The sequence below is a fragment of the Orcinus orca genome, chromosome 1 (assembly GCF_937001465.1).
Source record: "Orcinus orca chromosome 1, mOrcOrc1.1, whole genome shotgun sequence".
NCBI lineage: Eukaryota > Metazoa > Chordata > Mammalia > Artiodactyla > Delphinidae > Orcinus > Orcinus orca.
The window spans coordinates 37,411,245-37,426,056 of NC_064559.1; the positions used below are offsets into that span (position 1 = coordinate 37,411,245).

Here is a 14,812-nt window from a genome sequence, read left to right on the forward strand (position 1 = left end):
GGTGGTGACCACGTAGTGGCCGAAGAGAAGGCTTGCTTGGTGGCGTGGCTGGGGTTTACCCGGGGCCAAGCTGGGTCTCTAGCAAAAGCTTGCAGGGTGTTTCCGGGACTGATCAGGTGGATAAGGGAGCGCCAAGCCGGGGCTGGTGGTGACGACTTGCTCTTGAGTTGCCCAGGTGCCTGGGGATGTTGCTAGGCTGGTGCTGTGCTCGTGGGGAGAGTTTGCCCTGTGTTCCCTGGGCGGGATGACGCCTTGTGCCCTGCTGGGCGTGGTTAGGGGAGCCCAGGCCAGGTGTACGCAAGTGTGTGGCCAGCGCTGCCGAGCCGAGTGTGGGACAAGGAAGCTTACTGATTGCTTTAAGTGGGCCTGCGGAGCAGATGTTGTGCCTGTAGCACTCCGGTGAGAGCAGGCTCTGGGAGCCTGGGATTTAGAGGGTTTGAAAGCGGGCAAGGTGCTTTTTGTAAATAAAGTTAACAGGAAACTTGGTAGTCGAGATCGTATTGTTATTGATTTGCAGGTTCTTCTTCTTTTTTTTTTTTTTCTTTGCAATAGAGTTATCTTCCTGTTCTCATCCAATAGACAATATTCAGTTCTATTACCGAATGGCTTTTTGGCATTGCTTTCCTTCTTTCTGAAGGTTGGGTCATGTTTGAGGGGCTATCCGAAGCAACCTAAAAAACACTGGTAGCCAAATCTACCGAAAAATGAGTATCCTAAGAAGTGAACCAGAAATGATGGTAGTCTGGTTTTCTCCTATAGCTCATAAACTAAACCTGAAGGCCCAACCACTAGGATTGTTTCATGTTTTACAGAAAGCACTTTTTTTTTTTTTTTTTTTGCAATACGCGGGCCTCTCACTGCTGTGGCCTCTCCCGTTGCGGAGCAACAGGCTCCGGACGCGCAGGCTCAGCGGCCATGGCTCACGGGCGCAGCCTGGCATGTGAGATCTTCCTGGACCGGGGCACGAACCCGTGTCCCCTGCATCGGCAGGCGGACTCTCAACCACTGCGCCACCAAGGAAGCCCCACAGAAAGCACTTTGAAGTACATATATTCTAAAAAAAGGCATGCTTATTGTATAAAACAACCATTTTTAATACTTTGGTAGATTTCCTTTTGTCTTTATATGTACATATGTTTTCATGCCCAAGTTATTTTAAGGATCCTATTACATATACGGTTTCATTAGCAGCATTCATTCAACAAATACTTGCCTTCTATATGCCAGGTCCTGTACTGGTCCTGAGGATGCACTGGTGAGCAATAACACACCATTCCTATTTTCATGATCCTTATTTCACTATTTGTCTGTCTGCCTACACACATGAATATATGCAGGGACTGTGTTTTGCTCACTGCTCTACCCCCAAGTGCCAGGCACACATTAGGAAATCAAATATTTGCTACAATTTATTGGGAGTGGTAGGCAGTAGCCAAAACATAATACTAATGAATATGTTATAACCCAAGAGAAGTACCCAGGAGGAAAGGAGCATGATTCTCTGACAGCATTTAACAAATGACTGGTGGAAGGGAAGACTTTTCTGTTCATTGAACAAGCCAAACTCTGCCACTTTGCCTTCTGTACTTGCTGTTCCCTTGGTCTTGGGACATTCTCCTGCCTCTAGCATAGTTTGGCTCCTTCTTATTGTTCAAATTCACTTGTGATATTACCTTCTCAGAGGGACCGTCTCTGACCCACTATTTCCAGTAGACACACATGTTCCAGCTCAATTACCCCACTAACTGGTAGTCACTCTCCCAAACTGTTTTCTGTTCTTTCCTTACTAGAATGCAGAGATCTTGGCTGTCTTGTCACACTTGTGGTTGCCTAAGTGTCAACACTCTGTATAACTCTCAAGTACCAGAAAATTAAAGGTAACATTCGGCTGGGGCTTAGAACCCAGGAAAAACTTCTCTTGCATCCAGGAGGAAGCAAGAGAGCCATGCTTAGGATGGCCTTTCTTTGGTGCCTAAAAAGCTAAGGAAGGAGCAACTGGGGGTCAATCTATCTTCTCCTGATAGTAGAATCCTCAGGTCTCACCATACTCGTCTTGCTTATTACGGATCATTTTAAAAGTTTATTTCTATGCCAGAGAGGTGTGGGGATGGAACAGCAGTGCTAACAAGAAATTAAAAGGAAATTTTTAAAGAATAATAATGTTTAGAATAGGCTTAAAGCTAGATGTTGAAGGATATGATGAGAACTATTTAAAATAGAGGAGGGCTTCCCTGGTGGCGCAGTGGTTGAGAGTCCACCTGCCGATTCAGGGGACGCGGGTTCGTGCCCCGGTCCGGGAAGATCCCACATGCCATGGAGCGGCTGGGCCCGTGAGCCATGGCCGCTGAGCCTGCGCGTCCGGAGCCTGTGCTCCGCAACGGGAGAGGCCACAACAGTGAGAGGCCCACGTACCAAAAAAAAAAAAAAAAGTAAAATAGAGGAAAATAGAGGGACTTCCCTGGTGGCGCAGTGGTTAAGAATCTGGGACACGGGTTCAATCCCTGGTCTGGGAAGATCCCACATGCCACGGAGCAACTAAGCCCGTGTGCCACAACTACTGAGCCTGCGCTCTAGAGCCCGCGAGCTACAACTACTGAGCCCGCGTGCCACAACTACGGAAGCCCGTGCACCTAGAGGCTGTGCTCCTCAGCAAGAGAAGCCAACGCAATGAGAAGCCCGCCCACCACTACGAAGAGTAGCTTCTGCTCTCTGCAACTAGAGAAAGCCCGCTCGCAGCAACAAAGACCCAATGCAGCCAAAAATAAATGAAAATAAAATAAAAATTTAAAAAATAAAATAGAAGAAAATAGATAAATAAAATGAATAGCACGTATTGTGGAAGGTAACAAAACTAGAAATGGAGGAAAAACAAGGTGAGGTTTTAAGGCTGAAAGGTAAAATCAGGATAGGTGGGAAACATAGATGAGGTACAAATGCGAACTTACTATACTGGCAGGGAAAGTATGTGGATAAAATAAATATTTCACTGAAACAGCTCATGAGGAGAAGGTTTTGTAAGTGGGCAGTGTGTGCTTGGGAGGCTTGCCATCTCAGAGGTAGTTGCCAAATGGTAGGGGATCACAGAAGGGACCAGTCTCATTCCTCCAGAATGGGTCTGCTTTTTGGAACAAAACCTACAATTTCCTTTTATGGGTGGTTTCTTCTGCCTGTTTTAGGTCTTTTCTTTCTTCCTAATGAAAGAAGCCAAGATCAATAAGTGCTTACACAGTAGTTTCTTAGTTTCTTACTCTACATATTACAGTGTAGGGAGAACAGTCCTTATCTGGTCAGTTGCTAGGTTACATATACTGGGAGATATGAGACAAAAGAAATTAGGTGGTCAAATATTTCTCCAGTGCATAATGCTTTAAGATGATTATTTTCAATATTAGATTCATTATACTATATTCTTTACCATTGGTTTCTGTTTAACAGCAGTGGTTCTTTGAGAACCAAAGTTTTTTGAATAGCAGCTATGAGGGACATACTGTGTGAGGTGTTGTGGCCACATGGATGGATGGAGTCCACTGGTGAGCTGAGAGATCCGTGCAGAGGAGAGTCCAAGAGAAGGGGACTGGTCACTGCCTCCCCAGGAGAAGCAGAAAGTACTTCCCAGAGGAGATGTTGAGTGGATTAAGTTAAAGAAGACAAGAGTTGAACAGGAGTTGCTCCTGAGCAGGAGGAAGGGTGTTCAGAGCAGAGGGAGCATTGTGAGCAAAGGCTCAGAGATGTGGCATGGCTCAGGGCAGTCATGGACTGCCTAGTTACCCTGTGTGGCCGCAGTAGAGCAAAGGAGGCAAGAGGAAGGCAGCGCTATAGATCACAGAGTGAATAATTGTGAAAAGAACAGGATAGGTAGCAATGAACAACCATCGTAATAAAAATCACCTGTTGTTTTTGGGCACCTTGACTTAGCAGAATGCAAATCTAAACTAAGGTTGCTTTAATTTCCCTAGGCTCAGTATAAGACCATTTCTTGAGGACTAAATTGCAGACAGAGTGTATTGGTGTAACCATGCAAGGGTTCCAGTTTAGAGACAGTGATGGGAAATGGTGTTGGCAGTAGAACTAGGCTGCCTGGCTTCACTCCTGGGTCTGGTACCTTCTGGGAATGTATTCTTAAGCAAGTTACTTTATGGCTCAGATTGCTCATCTTAAAGAGGGTGAAATAGTACCTAACTCATAGGATGTGTATGAAGAGTAAGTTAGTTTAAAAGGACTTAAAATATAGTTGGTACAGGTAGTGCTTAAATGTGCTATTTCCAAGATAATTAATATCATTTCTTTTGTTGTTAGAAACAAGTTCTGGGATCTTTCATACCATACTTTAGGAAAAAAATGTAACCAACAGGATTTGGAGTTCTCCTTTGAGAATGTTAAAATGCCATTTCTAGTCATAGCAGTATTGAAGAATGGGTTCAAATAAATAAAGCACAAGTATTTTGACATTAAAAAAAAACTCTGATAAAGGGAAACATCTGTAACTAAAGCAATGGAAAAAATTTGAGGAAAGGCATACAAAAGCAAAGAAAAATGATGATTTGCAGATATCTCTGGAACAGGTTGGCTGAACAGTATAAAGAATTTGAATTTTGATCCAAGAGTTTATAGAACTGATAACAGTGCCCCTTCAGCTCTGGCGTCAGGAACTAGAAATGCAGTGAAGAATGAGACATGGTTCTCAAGAAGGTTACAGTCTCCTAGGGAGTACAAACAATGAACAATTACAGTATGAAAATGGCTATGAAAGAAATAAATTGGGGCTCATGAGGACACTTAACTGAATTTTTTTTTTTTTTTTTTTTTTTTTTTTTGCGGTACGCGGGCTTCTCACTGTTGTGGCCTCTCCCGTTGCGGAGCACAGGCGCCGGACGCGCAGGCTCAGTGGCCATGGCTCACGGGCCCAGCCGCTCCGCGGCATGTGGGATCCTCCCCGACCGGGACACGAACCTGTGTCCCCTGCATCGGCAGGCGGACTCTCAACCACTGCGCCACCAGGGAAGCCCCTAACTGAATTTTTTGGGTGAGAAATGTTAGGAGCCTCCAGGAAGGAGTGGCATCTAAGATGAAACTGAAGGATGAGTAGGTGGGAGGAATGGCAGGGTCTCTGGTCAAAGCTGAAGTAATATGATGCATGGAGGTCTAGGGTGCTAAAGTAAGTTGAGTAATTTAATGGGCACTACTAGTGGAATTGAATGTGGCTTAGAAGAGTATGCAAGAGTGAGCAGATATTAAAGCTCTGTTAGCCATGTCAAGGAACCTTAGACATTATCATGAGGGAAACAGGGAGCCGTTGAAACATATCTGACTTGGAAGGGCCTTGGTCCTAGTATCATATCAGTATTACTCTGGTGGCAGTGTGAAAATGAACTGAATGAAAGGTGGCAAGACCAGTAAGGAGACCTATTCAGAAACTCTTGTAGCAATCCAGATAAGAAATGATAGTGGCTTGAATTAGAAGTAAAGGTGGAAACGGAGAGAGGGAACAGGCATTTCAGTTGTGGAAAACATGTATCTTGTTTGCTGGCTTCATTATGTTATTTGAGATAGTGTGACACATTCCAAGTGGAGCTGTGGGGAGGCAGTTGAACACATAGACTTGGCACCCCAGCTAAGATCTAGGATGGAGAGAGGGATTTGGGAGGCAGCTCTCATCAGTTGTAATGATGTCATGAGAGTATACATTCTGACCCGGGGGGATTTGCAGAATGAAAATAAGGAGAGCTCGTAGAATAACTCATGAGGAACGTCACATTATGCAATCAGACAGAGAAGGAAGAGCGGCCAGAGGACAGGCTGAAAACCAGGCTGGTTTGCTACCTGGAAACCAAGGAAAAGAGCTTTTTAGGCACAAGAGAACAAAGAGAGAATGAACAATAGCTCCAGATGTTATAGACAGGGTAATTAAAATTACTGAGGGAGAGAGTGCTAGGATGAATTTACTTAGAAGGAGGCTACTTAATTACTTCGAACATGATTTATGTGATTTTTTTATAGGCCTAGAAATGAGTGGAACATGAGAAATTAAATAAAATTTGAAAATAGGTTGTGTAGAGTGAGAAAAGGGGAAGTTTCGTCAGGTTTCATTGAGGTTCCGGTTTGGGTCAGAGACCATGATTTTCTAAAGGTACCACCTGGGCAGGGGTGTGGGTGTGTGCTTACGTCAGAGAGTTATTTTTATTTTTTGCAAGCAGGTAGAGAGTGCTTGCATAATTTTTGTAAGTGTACAGAAGGTGAACAGTTTTCTTGATCCATATTAGGGACTATTTCACCTTCCTGAAACTCATCTGGAAAATTGGGGAATTTTCTGAATGCAGAAAATGGCATCTGTTATTAAAGTGTAGCATTGCAGCCTAATAACAATTACATTTACAATTACATTTTAAATTCTCTAGAAAAAAACTCAGTCCATATACTATTTTTCTGATGCTGGGAATGTTTAGTTTGAAAATCCTCATAGGAAAAAAGAATTCAGTATTCTGAGCAAGAGAAGAAGATATTTGATTATAAAACAAGTATGATATTAGACCCAGTTATTACAGTATATAAAGCTTGTAATCAACTGATGGCCAAAGCAAATGTTCTAAACTGCACATTGTTGAAGGCATGTCTTTCGCGATGCATGTTATTGGGAAGAAATACTTCAAGTTAGTCGAATAGATTGAACCATCCAGTTGACATTTCTTTTTCCATACACAGCACTGTATGTGAGAGTCATATTAGGAATTCTCTCTTCTTTTATGCCTTCAAGATAGTTACTGAGGGCTTCCCTGTTGGCGCAGTGGTTAAGAATCTGTCTGCTACTGCAGGGGGCATGTGTTTGAGCCCTGGTCCAGGAAGATCCCACGTGCCGCGGAGCAACTAAGCCCCTGCGCCACAACTACTGAGCCTGAGCTCTAGAGCCTGTGACCCACAGCTACTGAGCCCACGTGCCACAACTACTGAAGCCAGTCGCTTAGAGCCTGTGCTCTGTGACAAGAGAAGTCACCGCAGTGAGAAGCCTGCCCACTGCAACGAAGAGTAGCCCCCACTCGCCGCAACTAGAGAAAGCCTGCGCACAGCCCTGAACACCAAAAACAGCCAAAAATAAAAATAATAAATAAAGTAAATCAATTTATTTTAAAAAAAGACAGTTACTGAAATTGAATACATAAAACAAAGAACACTTGTGTAATTTAATCACATGCATGCTGTTACTTGATTTTTTTCTTGGTGCTTCCAGGATATTCTAGAATGATATGTGTTTTTATCTAAAATGGAATTATATAGCATTTCTAGCCCATTATTTCCTATTGTAAAATGAGAATGTATGGCTCAGGGTATTCAGTAAATTTAATGTTATTAATAAAATTCAACTCTTTACTAATCTTTTAAAAAAATGCCTTTAATAACTATGGCTCTTTGTTTGTTTTTTGCTTTTGCCTTGTTTTGGGCAGTTGATTGAGGAGCATTCATGTAACAAGATCAGCACAGTGGAAATGTTCAAAACATTTGCTAAATGCTGAAACAATTTCAGCACATGATGTAAATGAAATGTTGGACAGTGTATTGAGAGAGGAGTTTAGAATTTAGAATAAGATGTAAAATATTTCACTTGTTTAGACTTCTCTCTTGACCAGTCTCAATCTGAAGACCAAGATCCAGGGAGTAAGAAAGAAAAAGTTCCTCAGGGACCAGAATAGGTCTCTCTTCTTTCTCCTTAGGTTCTTTTTATTTTTTTAACAACTTTATTAGAGTATAATTGTTTTACAGTGGTGTGTTACTTTCTGCTTTATAACAAAGTAAATCAGCTGTACATATACATATATCCCCATATCTCCTCCCTCTTGTGTCTCCCTCCCACCCTCCCTATCCCACCCCTCTAGATGGTCACAAAGCACCAAGCTGATCTCCCTGTGCTATGTGGCTGCTTCCCACTAGCTATCTGTTTTACATTTGGTAGCGTATATATGTCCATGTAGCACTCTCACTTTGTCCCAGCTTACCCTTCCCCCTCCCCATGTCCTCAAAGCCATTCTCTACATCTGCGTCTTTATTCCTGTCCTGTCCCTAGGTTCTTCAGAACCATTTTTTTTTCTTTACATTCCATATATATGTGTTAGCATACGGTATTTGTTTTTCTCTTTCTGACTTACTTCACTCTGTATGACAGTCTCTAGGTCCATCCAGCTCACTACAAGTAACTCAATTTCGTTTCTTTTTATGGCTGAGTAATATTCCATTGTATATATGTGCCACATCTTCTTTATCCATTCATATGTTGATGGGCACTTAGGTTGCTTCCATGTCCTGGCTACTGTAAATAGAGCTGAAATGAACATGTGGTACATGACTCTTTTTGAATTATGGTTTTCTCAGGGTATATGCCTAGTAGTGGGATTGCTGGGTCGTATGGTAGTTCTAATTTTAGTTTTTTAAGGAAACTCCATACTGTTCTCCATAGTGGCTGTATCAATTTACATTCCCGCCAACAGTGCAAGAGTGTTCCCTTTTTTCCACACCCTCTCCAGCATTTATTGTTTGTAGATTTTTTGATGATGGCCTTTCTGACTGGTGTGAGGTGATACCTCATTGTAGTTTTGGTTTGCATTTCTCTAATGATTAGTGACATTGAGCATCCTATCATGTGTTTGTTGGCGATCTGTATATCTTCTTTGGAGAAATGTCTGTTTAGGTCTTCTGCCCATTTTTGGATTGGGTTTTTTGTGTTTTTGATATTGAGCTGCATGAGCTGCTTGTAAATTTTGGAGATTAAACCTTTGCCAGTTGCTTCGTTTGCAAATATTTTCTCCCATTCTTACGGTTGTCTTTTCATCTTGTTTATAGTTTCCTTTGCTGTGGAAAAGCTTTTAAGTTTAATTAGGTCCCATTTGTCTATTTTTGTTTTTATTTTCTTTACTCTAGGAGGTGGGTCAAAAAGGATCTTGCTGTGATTTATGTCATAGAGTGTTCTGCCTATGTTTTCCTCTAAAAGTTTTATAGTGTGTGGCCTTACATTTAGGACTTCAATCCATTTTGTGTTTATTTTTGTGTATGGTGTTAGGAAGTGATCTAATTTCATTCTTCTCCATGTAGCTGTCCAGTTTTCCCAGCACCACTTATTGAAGAGGGTGTCTTTTCTCCATTGTATAGTCTTGCCTCCTTTATCAAAGATAAGGTGACCATATGTGCATGGGTTTATCTCTGGGCTTTCTATCCTGTTCCATTGATCTATATTTCTGTTTTTGTGCCAGTACCATACTGTCTTGATTACTGTAGCTTTGTAGTATAGTCTGAAGTCCAGAAGCCAGATTCCTCCAGCTCGTTTTTCGTTCTCAAGATTGCTTTGGCTATTTGGGGTCTTTTGTGTTTCCATCCAAATTGTGTAATCTTTTGTTCTACTTCTGTGAAAAATGCCATTGGTAGTTTGATAGGGGTTGCATTGAATCTGTAGATTGCTTTGGGTAGTATAGTCATTTTCACAATGTTCATTCTTCCAATCCAAGAATATTGTATATCTCTTTATCTGTTTGTATCATCTTTAATTTCTTTCATCAGTGTCTTGTAGTTTTCTGCATACAGGTCTTTTGTCTCCTTAGGTAGGTTTATTCCTAGGTATTTTATTCTTTATGTTGCAATGGTAAATGGGAGTGTTTACTTAATTTCTCTTCCAGATTTTTCATCACTAATGTATAGAAATGCCAGATTTTTCTGTGCATTAATTTTGTATCCTGCTACTTTACCAAATTCATCGATTAGCTCTAGTAATTTTGTCGTGGCATCTTTAGGATTCTCTATGTATAGTGTTATCTGAGAACAGTGACAGCTTTACTTCTTCTTTTCTGATTTGAATTCCTTATATTTCTTTTTTGTCTCTGATTGCTGTGGCTAAAACTTCCAAAACTATGTTGAATAATAGTGGTGAGAATTGGCAACCTTGTCTTGTTCCTGATCTTAGTGGAAATGGTTTCAGTTTTTCACCATTGAGAACGATGTTGGCTGTGGGTGTGTCCTATATGACCTTCATTATGTTGAGGTAAGTTCCCTCTATGCCTACTTTCTGCAGGGTTTTTATCATAAATGGGTGTTGAATTTTGTTGAAAGCTTTCTCTGCATCTATTGACATGATCATATGGTTTTTCTCCTTCAATTTATTAATATGGTTTATCACATTGATTGATTTGCGTATATTGAAGAATCCTTGCATTCTTGGGATCAACCCCAATTGATCATGGTGTAGGATCCTTTTAATGTGCTGTTGGATTCTGTTTGCTAGTATTTTGTTGAGGATATTTTCATCTATGTTCATCAGTGATATTGGCCTGTAGTTTTCTTTCTTTGTGACATGTTTGTCTGGTTTTGGTATCAGGGTGATGGTGGCTTGGTAGAATGAGTTTGGGAGTGTTCCTCCCTCTGCTACATTTTAGAAGAGTTTTAGAAGGAGAGATGTTAGCTCCTCTCTAAATGTTTGATAGAATTCGCCTGTGAAGCCATCTGGTCCTGGGCTTTTTTGTTTGTTTGTTTTTGTTTTTTCTTTTTGCAGTACACGGGCCTCTCACTGTTATGGCCTCTCCAGTTGTGGAGCACAGGCTCCGGATGCGCAGGCTCAGCGGCCATGGCTCACGGGCCCAGCTGCTCTGTGGCATGTGGGATCTTCCCGGACTGGGTCATGAACCCGTGTCCCCTGCATTGGCAGGCGGACTCTCAACCACTGTGCCACCAGGGAAGCCCAGGTCCTGGGCTTTTGTTTATTGGAAGATTTTTACTCACCTTCTCAATTTCAGTGCTTGTGATTGGTCTGTTTATATTTTCTGTTTCTTCCTGGTTCAGTCTTGGAAGGTTGTGCTTATCTAAGAATTTGTCCATTTCTTCCAGGTTGTCCATTTTATTGGCATATAGTTGCTTGTAGTAATCTCTCATGATCCTTTGTATTTCTGCCGTGTCAGTTGTTACTTCTCTTGTTTCATTTCTAATTATATTGATTTGAGACTTCTCCCTTTTTTTTTTTTGGTGAGTCTCTCTAATGGTTTATCAATTTTGTTTATCTTCTCAGAGAACCAGCCTTTAGTTTTATTGATGTTTGCTATTGTTTCCTTCATTTCTTTTTCATTTATTTCTGATCTGATCTTTATGATTTCTTTCCTTCTGCTAACTTTGGGGTTTTTTTGTTCTTCTTTCTCTAATTGCTTTACGTGTAAGGTTAGGTTGTTTATTTGAGATGTTTCTTGTTTCTTGAGGTCGGATTGTATTGCTATAAACTTCCTTCTTAGCACTGCTTTTGCTGCATCCCATAGGTTTTGGGTCGTCGTGTTTTCATTGAGATTTTTTTCTAAGTATTTTTTGATTTCCTCTTTGATTTCTTCAGTGATTGGTTAGTAGTATATTGTTTAGCCTCCATGTGCTTGTATTTTTTACAGATTTTTTTTCCTAAAATTGATATCTAGTCTCATAACGTTGTGGTCAGAAAAGATACTTGATATGATTTCAATTTTCTTAAATTTACCAAGGCTTGATTTGTGACCCAAGATATGATCTATCCTGGAGAATGTTCCAGGAACACTTGAGAAGAAAGTGTATTTTGTTGTTTTTGGATGGAATGTCCAAAAAATATCAATGAAACCCATCTTGTGTAATGTATCATTTAAAGCCTGTGTTTCATTATTCATTTTCATTTTGGATGATCTGTCCATTGGTGAAAGTGGGGTGTTAAAGTCCCCTACTATGATTGTGTTACTCTCGATTTCCCCATTTATGGCTATTAGCATTTGCCTTATATACTGAGGTGCTCCTATGTTGGGTGCATGAATATTTACGATTGTTATATCTTCTTGGATTGATCCCTTGATCTTTATGTAGTGTTCTTCCTTGTCTTTTATAACATTCTATATTTTAAAGTCTATTTTGTCTGACATGAGAATTGCTACTACAGCTTTCTTTGGATATCCATTTGCATGAAATATCTTTTTCCATCCCCTCACTTTCAGTCTGTATGTGTCCCTAGGTCTGAAGTGGGTCTCTTGTAGACAGCATATATATGGGTCTTGTTTTTGTATCCATTCAGCCAGCCTTTGTTTTGGTTGGAGCATTTAATCCATTTACATTTAAGGTAATTATCCATATGTCTGTTCCTATTACCATTTTCTTAATTGTTTTCGTTTGTTATTGTAGTTCTTTTCCTTCTCTTGTGTTTCCTGCCTAGAGAAGTTCCTTTAGCATTTGTTGTAAAGCTGGTTTATGGTGCTGAATTCTCATAGCTTTTGCTTGTCTGTAAAGGTTTTCATTTCTACATCGAACCTGAATGAGATCCTTGCTGGATAGAGTAATCTTGGTTGTAGGTTCTTCCCTTTCATCACTTTAAATATGTCCTGCCACTCCCTTCTGGCTTACAGAGTTTCTGCTGGAAGATCAGCTGTTAACCTTATGGGGATTCCCTTGTATGTTATTTGTTATTTTTCCCTTGCTGCTTTTAATATTTTTTCTTTGTATGTAATTTTTCATAGTTTGATTAATACGTGTCTTGGCATGCTTCTCCTTGGATTTATCCTGTATGGGACTCTGCACTTCCTGGGCTTGATTGACCATTTCCTTTCACCATATTAGGGAAGTTTTTAACTATAATCTCTTCAAATATTTTCTCAGTCCCTTTCTTTCTCTCTTCTTCTTCTGGGACCCCTATAATTCGAATGTTGGTGCATTTAAAGTTGTCCCAGAGGTCTTTAAGACTGTCCTCAATTCTTTTCATTCTTTTTTCTTTATTCTCCTCTGTAGTAGTTATTTCCACTATTTTGTCTTCCAGGTCAATTATCGGTTCTTCTGCCTCAGTTATTCTGCTATTGATTCGTTCTAGAGAATTTTTAATTTCATTGTGTTTTTCATTATTGTCTGCTTGCTCTTTAGTTCTTCTAGGTCCTTGTTAAACGTTTCTTGGATTTTCTCCATTCTGTTTCCAAGATTTTGAGTCATCTTTACTATCATTACTCTGAATTCTTTTCCAGGTAGACTGCCTATTTCCTCTTCATTTGTTTGGTCTGGTGGGTTTTTACCTTGCTCCTTCATCGGCTGTGTTTCTCTGTTTTCTCATTTTGCTTAACTTACTGTGTTTGGGGTCTCCTTTTCACAGGCTGCAGGTTCGTAGTTCCCATTGTTTTTGGTGTCTGACCCCAGTGGGTGAGGTTGATTCAGTGGGTTGTGTAGGCTTCCTCATGGAGGGGACTAGTGCCTGTGTTCTGGTCGATGAGGCTGGATCTTGTCTTTCTGGTGGGTAGGACCACGTCCAGTGGTGTGATTTGGGGTGTCTGTCACCTTATTATGATTTTAGGCAGCCTCTGTGCTAAGGGTGGGGTTGTGTTGCTGTCTTGTTAGTTGGTTGGCATATGGTGTCCAGCACTGTAGCTTGCTGGTGATTGAGTGGAGCTGGGTCTTAGGGTTGAGTTGGACATCTCTGGGAGATCTTTCACAGTTTGATATTACTTTGCGCCGGAGGTCTCTGGTGGATCAGTGTCCTGAACTCGGCTCTCTCACCTCAGAGGCACAGGCCTGACACCCGCCTGGAGCACCAAGACCCTGTCAGCCACACAACTCAGAAGAAAAGGGAGAAAAAAAGAAATAAATAAGTAAAATAAAGTTATTAAAATAGAAAATAAAATTATTAAAAATTTAAAGAATTGTTAAAGTAATAAAAGAAAGAAAGAAAGAAGAGAGCAACCAAATCAAAAAACTAATCCACCAATGATAACAAGTTCTAGAAACTATACTAAAAAAAAAAAAAAAAATGGACAAACACAACCCTAGGACAAATTGTGAAAGCAAAGCTACATAGACAAAATCACACAAAGAAGCATACACATACACACTCAGAAAAAGATAAAAATGAAGAAAAAATATATATCTATATATTTTTATAAAGGGAAGAGAGCAACCAAATGTATAAACAAATCTACCAATGATAATAAACTCTAAATACTAAACTAAGATAAACATAAAACCAGAAACAAATTAGATGCAGAAAGCAAACCCCAAGTCTACAGTTGCTCCTAAAGTCCACCGCCTTAATTTTGGTATGATTCATTGTCTATTCAGGTATTTCAGAGGTGCGGGGTACATCAAGCTGATTGTGGAGATTTAATCCGCTGTTCCTGAGGCTGCTGGGAGAAATTTCCCTTTCTCTTCTTTGTTCGCACAGCTCCTGGGGTTTAGCTTTGGATTTGGCCCCACCTCTGCGTGTAGGTCGCCTGAGGGCGTCTGTTCTTTGCTCAGCCAGGACGGGGTTAAAGTAGCAGCTGATTGGGGGGCTCTGGCTCACTCAGGCTGGCGTAGGGGGAGGAAGGGGTATGGAATGTGAGGTGAGCCTGCGGCGGCAGAGGCCAGCGTGACATTGCACCAGCCTGAGGCGCACCGTGCGTTCTCCCGGGGAAGTTGTTCCTGGATCCCGGGACCCTGGCAGTGGCGGGCTGCACAGGCTCCCGGGAGGGGAGGTGTAGTGACCTGTGCTTGCACACAGGCTTCTTGGTGGCGGCAGCAGCAGCCTTAGCGTCTCATGCCCGTCTCTGGGGTCCGCGCTGATAACCGTGGCTCGCACCCATCTCCTCCTTAGGTTCTTAACTTTATAAGAGAGGCCTCTGAATTCCTTTAGTCCTTTAGGACTTAATATGTCTCCATCACATTATTTTACATAATTTTTCTAACAGATTTGTTAGGTTATCAAGTGCCCAGATAGTTAAAAGCAAGAGGGGGCTTCCCTGGTGGCGCAGGTGTTGAGAGTCCGCCTGCCAATGCGGGGGACACGGGTTCGTGCCCCGGTCCGGGAGGATCCCACATGCCGTGGAGCGGCTGG

General features: G+C 41.3%; 1 protein-coding gene across 7 annotated transcripts in view; it reads left to right on the plus strand.

The window, feature by feature from the left end:
* Window positions 1-14,812, plus strand: part of CD46 (CD46 molecule) — a 54,382-nt gene that overhangs the window by 485 nt on the left and 39,085 nt on the right. The window lies entirely within an intron of this gene.